Consider the following 12260-nt stretch of genomic DNA (forward strand, 5'->3'; position numbering starts at 1 on the left):
AATTGAACTCGACCCACCCTGTGGGTTTAAATGATCGTATTGAACATTCGTGGGTTCTATAATATTCTTATCCACAGCATTGACTTTCGCCACTTCCTGCTCCCATTGAATTGTTTTTTGCTGATATTACATTTATATTGTATGGAATTTGCATATGCTGCTTAGTTCGTCTTGTACTTTGCATTTAGCCTTTATGTTTGTTTATGTTTGTTTATTTTGCACGTATTAGCCGATGCATTGTTCGCGTTATTTGTTGTGAAGCACATATACTCGTGTCATGTGACCGGGGAACCATCACCCCATTGGTTATGGTCGCGGTCACATGATGTAATGCGCATCCTATTAGATGCCATGTAGTTGGTATGCTCAGTAATCTTTGAATCCACAGAAGCGCGGATGCGTGTATCTTTCGTAAGTGCCCCGCATTGACTGTTTGATCGCGTTAGATGTAATTGATTATTGTGTTGTGTTTGACACCGTGGTGAAGCTCTTTCTGCTCATTACTTTTGCTTAAATAGTATAGCGACCACTTTCTTTTGGTGTGTTGGGATCTTTCATTTTGGCACGTTTTTTCCGTTTCCGTTTCCAGAGTCAGCAGCATTATTTCATGTCTTGTAGCGTTTTCGAGTTGATTTATTTGGTGAGTGACTAACTTTGGTCCTGTCTGATTTCCATTTGTTTCAGACCCCTGACGAAGGGTCATGGTTCTCACACGACCCGAAATGCATTGGGTATTGTTATCAAGTGGATTAATGCACTAAATACTCAGTTTGACAAGATGATCATTATGTTGGTGAATTGAACTACATAACGTTGGAAAAACCTTATGATTTATAAAACAGAAGAAATTGAATAAACCTTATGAACTTGAAATAGAAAACGTCGTTTTCATTGTTAATTTGGTGCTCAGTCTAGAGGGTAGTTCACTATCCTCACCACTTCGACAGGGTGCTAGGTGTCCCATATATTAACTAGGCCCAAAGATGCTGTCCATTTATTCAGAATTAGTGTTAGTCCTCCTACAATACCATATCCCCTACCCCATACTTCCAACCCAGAGCATTTGTCGTTCAACTTAAATTACTACCTAAACAGCAAGGAAAAGGAAAGAAAGATGAACACATTTTCTACTCAGGCAAATACTATCTGTCTTGCTGAACAATGCCTTGCAGGTTTGTTTTCACTATACCCTCGAACGGTTGTCCTCTTTTGTCCCACCTGGTGTGGATGCCATGGGGTCCCTATCTTCTGTGTCTGTAAGGGCTGTACCATGGCCCCCATCTCAGTCCACCTGGACGGTGCCTGTTACACTGCTCGTCACCACCCACCGGAACCGAGCAGGCCGCGATAAAGACCAAATGTCCCCAGGCACCTCTTCTCTGCTACATCAGCTCTGCTCAATCCTCCATAGGTCTAAAGGACATTCCTCCACCCAATTCCATACTTAGTACAGATGTTTAAAATTAGAGACTTTCCATTAAAGACGCTTTTTAGCTTGGCTGGATGAAGGAGCATTTATTTGATTTACAAAGTACAGAGTTTTTGCGTTACCTGCTCAAAGGACTTCCTTTGTCTTTGCACCAGCCTGTTGTAGTCAGAAAAGATCAGAATAATACACGAGTCAGAAATAACCTTGCACAGTTCTGTATGCGCCCCGAGGAGGAGGTTCCTATCGCAATGATTTATTAGTCAGGCAAGTGTGGGGCTGGATGGTTAGCTCGTTAAATCAAAAAGCAGCACGGATCTTTTGGGCCAGGTTTCCAGAAATTGTTCGGGTCAAGTCGTCTCAATTCCTCCAGAAAGCCTAGGCGGTGAAAGTTGTCACACCTGCAGTGGCCCGCCGCACCTTCAATGCAGGCCCCCATTTCACACGTTGTGCACTTAAAAGTTTGAACCATTTACTGCAAATTCTTAACCGTCTCTTCCAGGAAGTCTGTACGGCCCTCTGTTTCAGTGACTCCGTTATGTGGTTTTTCATAGGTTCTGTTAGAGAAGGGCAACATCCACACCAACCTCTCAAATGTTAGTCTTGCGTTCCAGGCTTGAGGACTGAATGGCCTGTAAGATAGTGTCTGTGCTGGAACACACACCCTCAATGCCTGTCACACCACTCTGTGCCATTGTTTTAGGGAGTGCTGAAGCTCCCACCAGGTTGCTTTACTTTGGCATATTTGTTCAGTTTCCCTTCTTTCATGAGAGCTTGATCTTTTACCATAATGGTGGTCGTAGTGTAATACAAAATGTACTGATGGCTAGCAGGGTTCAGAAATGGCCACGTTTTAGACTTGCTAGACCCCTGACAGGATGGCACAAGGGGTCTGCCGGAAAGATGAGGAGGGTGCAGTAGTGCATTATCCAACTATCATAACCCAGTGTTGATCACTTGTGTAAAGTGCAAGATTCAGTCTCACTCTTAGGGTGCATGTCCACCGCCTGATATTTGCCATATATTAAACTCAGTCTCTTTGGGGTGTGGGTTGAGGGCAGCTTTATACTGGTGACAATACCCCCAGTTTCAGGTCTTGCATTTGTAACAGTGCAAAAAAGGTGTCACGGTCCTATCCACAGGACATAATGGGGAGGGGGCATCTGGTGTGGGGTACGAACCCTGTGGCGACTGGAAGCACAGGCGTACAGTCTCTCCACTTATCAAGCACATGGGAGAGAGGAGGGACACCACCTCTCCCCAGCCTCTGCTCAAAACTGCCACCCATAATCCTACCAGAGTCAATGACTCAAGCCCACAGGCAGGCTCTAAAATCATGATTTTGTCCTGGGGAGCCCCCTCTTAGTTAAGGTGGGACATGGGCCATGCACCGCTCCTCAAGGTCCAGTTCCCAGGACTCAATCCACCCTAACTCTTCTATGGGTCACTGCAGGGCCACATGCAGCCTGCCTCTGATGTTCCACAAGCTCAGGAGGGATGAGAAGGAAAAGCACAGGGCCAGTGGGGCATAACCAAAGCCAACTCCACCCACCACTCTCTCTTCAGCAGCTCTACCGGCCTCTGTACTGATCACCTCCAGGACTCCAAAGCTCTATTCAGTCCTTTAGTGGCTCAGGTCTGCCTCGTGTTGCACCATGCAGCAATGCCACCTCCGGCTTCTCCACCAGGTTGGTCCAGGGCATTCCTCAGCCGATGCCGTTGCTTCTGGCCTACTTCTGGCGTAGAGGGCAATCCTCACATGGCCTTTTTGGCTTATTACAGCTGCTTCAACCCCATCCCTGATGCACCAGTGAAATGTCAGCAATGCAGGTTTGGGTGTTATTTTAGATGGCCACTGCTAGACAGGGTAAATCTAGGTTGTTATGCATTGGCACAGAATAGCGCACTTAAGCGACTGCCATTTTGCACAGCAAGCCACCTCCTGCTCCCTCCCGCCCAACATGTTCTACTCTTAAATACCATATAACCTGCCTTAATGGGAAGTAAGGCCTACTCAGAAGGCCTTACTTACAGACTTACATTTAACTTACAGACCCTCTATTATATGGTACTATATAATAGAGACGTATCTGAATGTTAAATAAGCCAATCAGGGGTATGCCTATTTCATCATGCTGGAAGGAGCAGAGCAGGTTTACCACCAGTTAGCAGGGGTAGAGTGCACAAAGGGTTCAGCAACAAAAAAAAGGTTGGGTTGGCCCAACGGAAAAGGCATATTTCCAATATATATGTATATTTTGGTTTTCAAATTTAAGTCAGTGTCAACAAAAATAACCTTTTGGCATTTTGGATAATCCAAATTTTAGGATGGAATGCATAACACTGATCCCTAAACTAAAATTCTTGGGTACATTTCAAAGGCGCATAGCTTTCCCTCAAGCTCAATTTTATTGTATTAGGATGTTCATTACCAAGTGCCCAACGAAGAATCATTGTGAGACCCTCATCAGTAATTGGCTCAGGTTATCGAAGTTGTTCTGATAAACTACAAACATTATACTTTTCTGTAATCAGAGGAGTGACTGCCAGAACCGCTGGCGTGGCCCAGGAGTAAATATGGATTACTGGGTCACAATTAAGATGGTTGAGGCTTTTACCACATCTCAGAGCGGATGTATGATGCAACCTCGCAAACGTTCACATCGCATTCCTTTACATCGGCGACTTTACATCGCATGCACATGTACAACGCAAGCTTTCACCAAGCCAACCATTACTTTGCTTATGCATTCAAACGCATGCAAAACACATTTACAACGCACACAAACACCCTGCATGTTTTAAATTCGCGATTTTTTTCCAAATACACCCTACATAACACACACTAGCCTAAAGCCTAAAAAGGAACCCTATACTTCCCTAAACACCAAGCCCTACACCCTAATGCACTACGCCTAACACACTGCCCTACACTACAACCACCAGACACTGCCCTAAACCCTAATCTCCAGACACTGCCCTAAACCCTAAAACACTACATTTTAAGCATAATCCCCCTTAGCTTTTTTCCCTCACGTCGTTCCTGTGCTTGTCCGTGCCGCCCGCCTCGCGTCCATTACACCACATACGATTTAAAAGCTTATGCGTTTTAAATGCGCATGCGATGTAATGGTATGCGGCGTAATGATCCGCGTCCTAAAGTTGCTTGCGTTTTAACGCTTCCGACGTAAACGCATGCGTTGTAATGGATGTTCCCCCTCAGAGCTCGACTTATTCTGGTTACTGAAAAATTAGCACTAGGTAAACCCTTTCAGCACATGATTCACAAGGTAGCAAGGTTAGCAGTCCCAGGCTTTTCAAAGCACTAATGTCGGGGTAGACCAAAACTCAACAAACAAGAGGACTCAATAATGACTGTTCAGCTTAATCCTTTACCTTCATGAAAAAGGAAAATTACTTTATTGCACTAACTACTTAGTATAACAGAAATAGATTATGCAAAGCAACATAGCTTGTAACAAAGTGCTAAAAGTAAGGCAGTGGCGATCTATGAGCCAAATTATATATGCACGCTCATGGTGGGAAGTGTGCGCCGATTAGTGTAACTAAAGTCCACAGGTCACTCACGCAATGGTACCAGATTACTTCCCGATTAGAAATGTGTCCCCCAAATCTCCTTTCATGTTGTGTGTGTCATTGGGGTAGTGTTCAACTATCATTTACTTTCTCTGGTGCAGTGGAACCCTGGTGCAAGGTCCTCGCTGGGTGCAATGCATACGTTTGGCCCGCATTCCCTCTAGCTGTTGCTGGTGGGGTTGCAGCTCCCAGATGTTCAGAAGAATTGCTGCAATAAATGCCCAAAGACAAATCCCTCCACCACAAATGGTGAAGATACCTCACCTACAGATCACTGGTGTGTTGGTTTGGCACCCAGGCAGGTGAAAGCTCACGGGCAGTGCCATCACAGTCTCAGTTCTCAAGAGCAAAGTAAGCAAAGTAGGAGTAGATAACATGATAGTCATGCTTCTCTCGATCAGCACAATGCACTGGGTTCATGGGGGGGGGGGGGGGAGTAAAGCAGGAAGACACACTTGAGTTAGGTCCTGCAATGTCTCTCCTGGTCAAGGGTGATCACGGTCAGTCAGTCTTGGGAGTTGTGGCAGCACCGTGTACCAAAGCTCAAATGGGCCCATTCTGGGAGAACCACCTCAGTACTCAGATGAGCTCCTGTGCTGCCAGTCGACTTTTCTGCCAGTTCCAGATGACCACAGCTGGGCCTCTCTGGGCAGACTTCCTCCTAGTGCCTCGGATCCCCTCTGTCAGCAAGACAGGTAGACTTATTTTCCATGACACACCCCCAGCTCCCCTCCAGCAGGTAGATGTTATCCTTCAGGAAATGTCCTCTGCTCTCTAAGAGAAGGGATGCCAGCAATCCAGCCATATGTCCCTGCAGTGTCATCTCTTCTGTCAGTGAGAACTCCTGAAATCCACTGAGGAAGTTTCAAGCGATCTCTTATAGTTGTTTTCCAGATAGAGAATGATGATTATATTGTCATTGTTCTGGAATTCGTTGGAGGTCATTCTGATGGTTCTTGTATTACTCACTACAGAACGGACACCGCATATGTCTTACGGTGATGGTCCCATAGCAGGGGTGAAGAACAGTGTCTCCAGAGATTACACCCAAAACAACAGCACAATGTGGAGTGAAGTCCTCACACCTGAGAGCCATCGATCAACATTAGGAAACAGCTACTCAAGGAGAGTCAAGCCTGACAGACAGGTTCATTGTGTGATTACAAAGGAGACCACTCTCTCCACTTTCCCACAACCTCCATGTATCGTAATGCAAGTGCTCAGAAAGGAACAATGAGGGAGGTCAGTGTTGAAAGACTACTGCTTTAATTCTCTAGCGAGCCCTATCCCCATCCTCCCACGCGATAGTGTCTGGGGCTTTACAAACTCTTTAGGAATGTCAACAATACACTTTCCTCACCCGGGAGGTGGCTACCAGCCACCACATTGTACTTTGCCTTAGCAGGGGAAATCCAAAATAGGTCCCACTGGTATCATATGCACACACTTGCATGCCTACATAGTCATACTAGTAGTCACCTGGCACTCTTTGCACACATAACAAATATTCAGGTTATCACAAAGTATCAGGTTTTGCCACTGTAGTCTTCTTGCTTACTACCAGGAACATAAGAAGGGATTCAGAAGGGTATGCTGCCACCACCACTAAGAGTCTGTGGACTGGTGCATGAACATCAATTCTGTGGAAAAAGAACAGAAGGAAGGCTCATATGGTGCACACTCCTTCATACCAGAGCCCTGCGTTGCACCTTCAATAAACTTACCCATACAAAAACAAAAAATACTGTGGATACTTGCCTTTGGGTAATTCGGGGAACGGAGCATTCCTGTTGCAGCAGATTTAACCCTATAATACTTTTGTAGCTAGACTTTAAATAGGGAAGGCAACCAATGAAAACCTTGTGGCATGGTTCGTTCTTCCCCCATTTACATTCACTATTTATTTTTGTAACTCAATGGTTACTTCCAAGGATGAAAACTTGAACAGTTTACATGAACAGGCCCTTGCTGTAGAAGTGTATACTATTTCCACAAATTAATACCTTTCTGGGTTCACCTACGAGTTTCACGTGTGCTTTCTTAACGTAATGCAAGTAGAAACTGTAAAACATAGGATATACTGAACATCAATTAGGAAACTGCGAAAACAATAGTGAATCAAACAATGTTTTTCTCTTCCCTGTCTATTTCTGATAGCTGGGAAGCTGGCACTCTTAGCACTTTATAAACAACAACGGTCCATAGGTAAGGTAATTCAAAACAGCAAAAATGAAATATAGACGCAATCGTAGCTATATTTAGTTTGTTGACCTACCCAGCCGGGCAGTGGTCAGATATTTACTATTCCTAAATTCCACAAAAATTCAACAGATGAACAATGTGGGGCACAAGCCTGTATCCCACAAATCACACATTGACATTTACACAGGGGAAAACAAGAAGGAAGGGGGCTTTTTAGGAAAAAAAGCTTGAGGTTAGCAACACTTCCAATTAAACAGTGGCAAAGTGTAGCATAGCAATAAACCATTACACCTTTACATTGCAAATGCAAATGCTTAACAGTATAAAGTGTAGGAAGGGTGTCGACGGCGTTTCGATTCGCTTTAAAGAATCATTCGAATCATCATCAGGACATTTGTAATGCCTAAAGATAGCCTTAATAGCCCATTGTGGCTAATGCGGCGGTGACTCCCGTTAAAATCAGCACGGCCGTGGCTGAATTGAATGCCCGAATCGGCAGTACAACTGGATTATCCAGTGATTCAGTATTTTCGTCCCGAGGTAATTTATCCGATGTGAGGGATCGAAGGGCGGTGCAATGTCCGTCGTGCCTGATCGCAGAGTGGGCACTCTTAGCACAGCAAAGCATTTATTGATGTCATTTTGGGGGGGGAAATAAAACCACACTTTATCGCACAGCACCTACAAATGACATATTTTGGTTATTTTCTCAGGCCCTCCAGCTTATATCAAAATATCTGGTTATTTTTAGAAACCTAGACGTGGGGAAAATGGACAAATTCCATGCAAGTCTAATATAAGGGAATACAAAAGATTCCAATGTATACAAGTGAGGCAATGGGCAACAAACTTCAAGACAGTTAAATCGAGGAGGTTGAACAGAAAAAAAGTCCCTAAGCGCAAGCATACTAGTCCTAGGGCTGATCTCAAGAGCCCACAAAGTACATACATATATAAGTATATCCTAAAGTATATACAAGCAGGGGCGGCTCTAGGCTCATGGCGGCCCTGGGCAGGGAGCGTAGGTAGGGGGCCCCAGAAGAGGGGGTCCAGGCGGGGCAGAGTCCCCCGGAGCTCAGGAAGGTGTTTTAATAAAACGTCCAGAAAAGGTGTTAGATGACCAGTACCTGCAGCTGCTCCAATCCTTCCGAATTAGTCTCAGAACGATAACATTTAGGAGGAGGAGGGTATTGTGACATACAACGTGAGGGACTGGCACAGACGGCTGCAGTGTCAGGGCCATGGCAGGGGCCCCGGACCCACAGCCCCCCCCCCCATAGAGAAATAATGGGTGGCTCTTAGCCCGGAAGCATTATTATCAATACCATATCGGATCAGGTGTCTTCAGCAGTACTCTGGCCGGAGTATTCTCCATCTTTAGGTTTGCCTTGGGTGATAAAGTTCAGGATTGCTCCTTCCTGTGACGCTACGAAAGCCTGCTGAGCCGTCTTTCTCTTTCGTTTAGAATAACCAGATTGGTGTACTCAAATTCTCTTCATTTTTCTTTTAAATGGTACGCGAATGTCGTGTGCCCCCTATCCCACCAGATATTAACTATGACTATTGCGCTAACACCAGTACTTTATAAAAACTATAGATAAACTTGTAAGACGACTCGCCCGCCGGGAGAGGAAAATGTTATAGTTGCTTTCGGGTAAGAGTAACAGGGAATGAAAGGATGGCGGTGGCCGAGGTTTATATACGCCTGTACCAGTGGGCCAGCAGTGGCTAGGGAAAAAAGAAGCCAATCAGGAACCAGGAGGAACGCAGGCGCGGGGGCCAGTAAAGAGGGGGTGGTCAGGGTGTTTGGAAGTGGAACAGAGCCGGAGGCCGCCAAATCTCTGCCCGGGGCCGCCACGCAAATATTTATCCATCCTCAGAGGATTATTACATTAAGGATATATAATGGCGTGGCGGCCCCTGGGGTTTGGCGGCCCTGTGCTGGTGCACAGCTTGCACATGCCTAAGGCCACCCTTGATACAAGAGGTCTTGAATGCTCGCCCTAATAAGTATATACTAAAGTATATACAAGAAGTCTTGAATGCTCGACCTAAAAACAGAGGTTTAGGCAATATGAGTCTCTCTTTCACCAAGAACTGTCTAGACAGGGAGAACTAGCGCCCCGAGCGTAAGGTGTAATACAGAAGCCTTGACAAATGAATAAGTGTGAGGAGGAAACAATGGTTCTTCCTCGAAGGATCTTTGTTTTGAAAAAAGTCAAACATTCTGAGTTTGTTGACTGTAGCTGGTCTCTGACCCCGATGGGATGCGGTGATCAGATTCTGCAACTTCTCCCTGTTGTGGTGCACTTCCTTGTATTTTTCCTTTTGTTTTTCTACACATGTTACTTCCCTTACTGGGGTAGTTTCAAAATAGCAAGAGGTTACTAAACACATGGAAGAGGTCAGAGCGTGGTCGTTGGCAACTATGCTTGGTGGGCTCCACACCCGCAGATTATGCAGAACTTCGATGACATTGTTAAAAGGTCATTTGTTTACTACTTGGGTCAAGTAAAGAGGTGATAACGCTCAACAATTTAGTATTTCTAGTTTGATTTCCAGGAGGGTGAAGAGAATTTGAAGCCCACTGCTTTTACAAACCTACTCCATACACTACTCCTGTATATGTTTGCTGAGATCCAGTTTTTCTTGTTGTTAAGAATTCAGGTGGAATTGATCTTTGATCATATTTTTGAGATTTAATTTGCAAAACAAAATGCTGTGATCTTTGAAACCAAGAGACATGATGCTTGAACTATTATTTGGGGTATACCTTCAACTGTAAAAACTAGCATCCAGTTTTAAATCCTGATCTCAAAAGGAATCTACATAAAAACTGTTAGATCTTTCCACGTTGTACTGGGTAGAACTGTGGTAAGTCGTTTTATTTATCACTGGAGCTTCAAGGTCACCAAAACAAATTTACTGCAAATGGATAACTAAGTTACTCCCTTTGGACACTTTGGCTCTCTCCATGTAGCAAGGAAAGCAGTCTGGGCTTACTCGACGAATCGGCAGAAACTGAAAACATCAACACAATGTGGCAAGGCAAATAAAACACAACAGCAATGTCCAGTCAGTGCTTGATCTTTAAAGAAAATAACTTTTATACACAAGACAGTTAAAAATAGGACTAGGGACGGAAACTAGAAGGGGAGCGGAAATGTAACCCAAAATGATTGAGTAGCTCCTATATGTTAGATTTAATATTACATTGGCTGTATAGCCATTTTATGCTGGGGCCTGGCTTGTGATGCCATAATCCTTGGCTACAAGGCTGTCCTTCATCAGTAACACTACACGATGCCTCATGAAAGAAGAAAAGCCACAGGACCAGGATAACTGCTGGCAGCAGCCACAATCTGGAAGAATGATACACCTATCATGGTAATAAATGCTCCTAAGCAAACAGGGACCTCAAGATGTTCCGGTGCACCCTATCCGTCTACTATCCATTGTGATGACCAACAGATGAGGGAGAAACTGAATGTCCTAGAACAGCGGTCCTTAACCTTTTGACATGTGTTAACCCCCAATGAATCATTACTCGAATCAGAAGACCCCACTGAGTCATTCCTGGAAGCTGGGGACCACCGGCGTAAGCAATTTCTAGGATTTGAACTTCAAATCAATACACAAAAAATGCATTAACTAGTATACACCAAACAAATACTCAAATGTTGAAATAATTGTTTAATTCACATTTAAATAGAAAAAAGATTTCAAATGTTGCTTTTTTATTTGTACTTTATTAATTTTAAAGCATTCATTTTAATATTATTTAATTTTGCAAAAAGTCGTGGACCCCTAAGGGTCCTCAGACAACCGGTTAAGAACCACTTACTAGACAAAGTAAGATCATCTAACCACCGCTCCATGTTCACCCATACCACTGCGTGCACAGAAATCAAGAGGTGGATGTCGCAAGATGCTATTCTCCAGATGTTCAGGACATGGTGCACCACTGGGCGCAAGTGAAGGTATACCTGTGGGACCAGGAAGACATAGGCAGGCAAAAGGAAGACAAAACCAAAAAGCCCAAACCTTAATGCCAAAGACAAATGTAACCCAAGATACCAATTCTAGAGGCACTGGCAAATCTCCATGGAGAGACTCGTCATCACTTGCTGAGGTACTGGCGCGGGGAATAGTTCCCAACACCAGAATCTCTGAGCAATGGCACTCCCCTGTTGATGCACTACTCCTTGCACACCTCCCGGCCTACTCTTCATAAAGCTCAGTTCTCACTTAACTTGTGCACACTTTGATAGAAATACCTGGAATATTCTGGGCGTTTCCCACTGTAGTACCTCCTACAGATACCAGAATGATTGATGTGACCTGTGCACCACTCCCTCCTATCTCTTGTGATGCTTTATGCATTTAAGTGCCCAGATTACATGTTCCAGACCCTCCAGAACCATTAGTGCTACTCAGTACAGTGCCTACAGCAGTCTGCAGTCATTGCTTATGATACAGTGTGGTGGCCTCTCACACAGGCACGGAAAAACATGGGCCTGTAGAGAGAACAGCTCAAAAGGAAAGCTGAGCACAGTGACGTCTACAACTCCAGGGAGAGCTCACTCTCACAGCAAGACTTGACAAGTCAAAAACTGAAGTTCGAAGCATTAGCAAGGTACGTAATTCTGTTCCTCCCACCAGGTGGTACTCTAGAACGTTTACAGCATTATTATTCTTAGTGTGGAGTACTGGCCTTTCTATCTGTTTACAAAATGGGAAGTCTCTTCAATCTCCTAATTTCATTGTCGCTACATGAATGATAAAGTGTGCATATAGGCTCACATGTTTTTTTTAGTGGGTAAATATGTAAGTCTGCTTGAGTCCACACGCATGGGAGCTACACAAGGCAGTCCTATCCTTTATGCAGGCTCTTATATCCATCTACACATCTGTAGAGACTTAGTCGAGACGTGTTAAGGATCTTTGATGTTTATTTGTAGGTAGTTACAAGTCATCCAGTTAATTCCAATACAAGACCAGTACAAGACCCTTCCAGGAGCAGCCAGTATGATGC

Source organism: Lissotriton vulgaris, chromosome 10 (assembly GCF_964263255.1).
Source record: "Lissotriton vulgaris chromosome 10, aLisVul1.2, whole genome shotgun sequence".
Classification (NCBI taxonomy): domain Eukaryota; kingdom Metazoa; phylum Chordata; class Amphibia; order Caudata; family Salamandridae; genus Lissotriton; species Lissotriton vulgaris.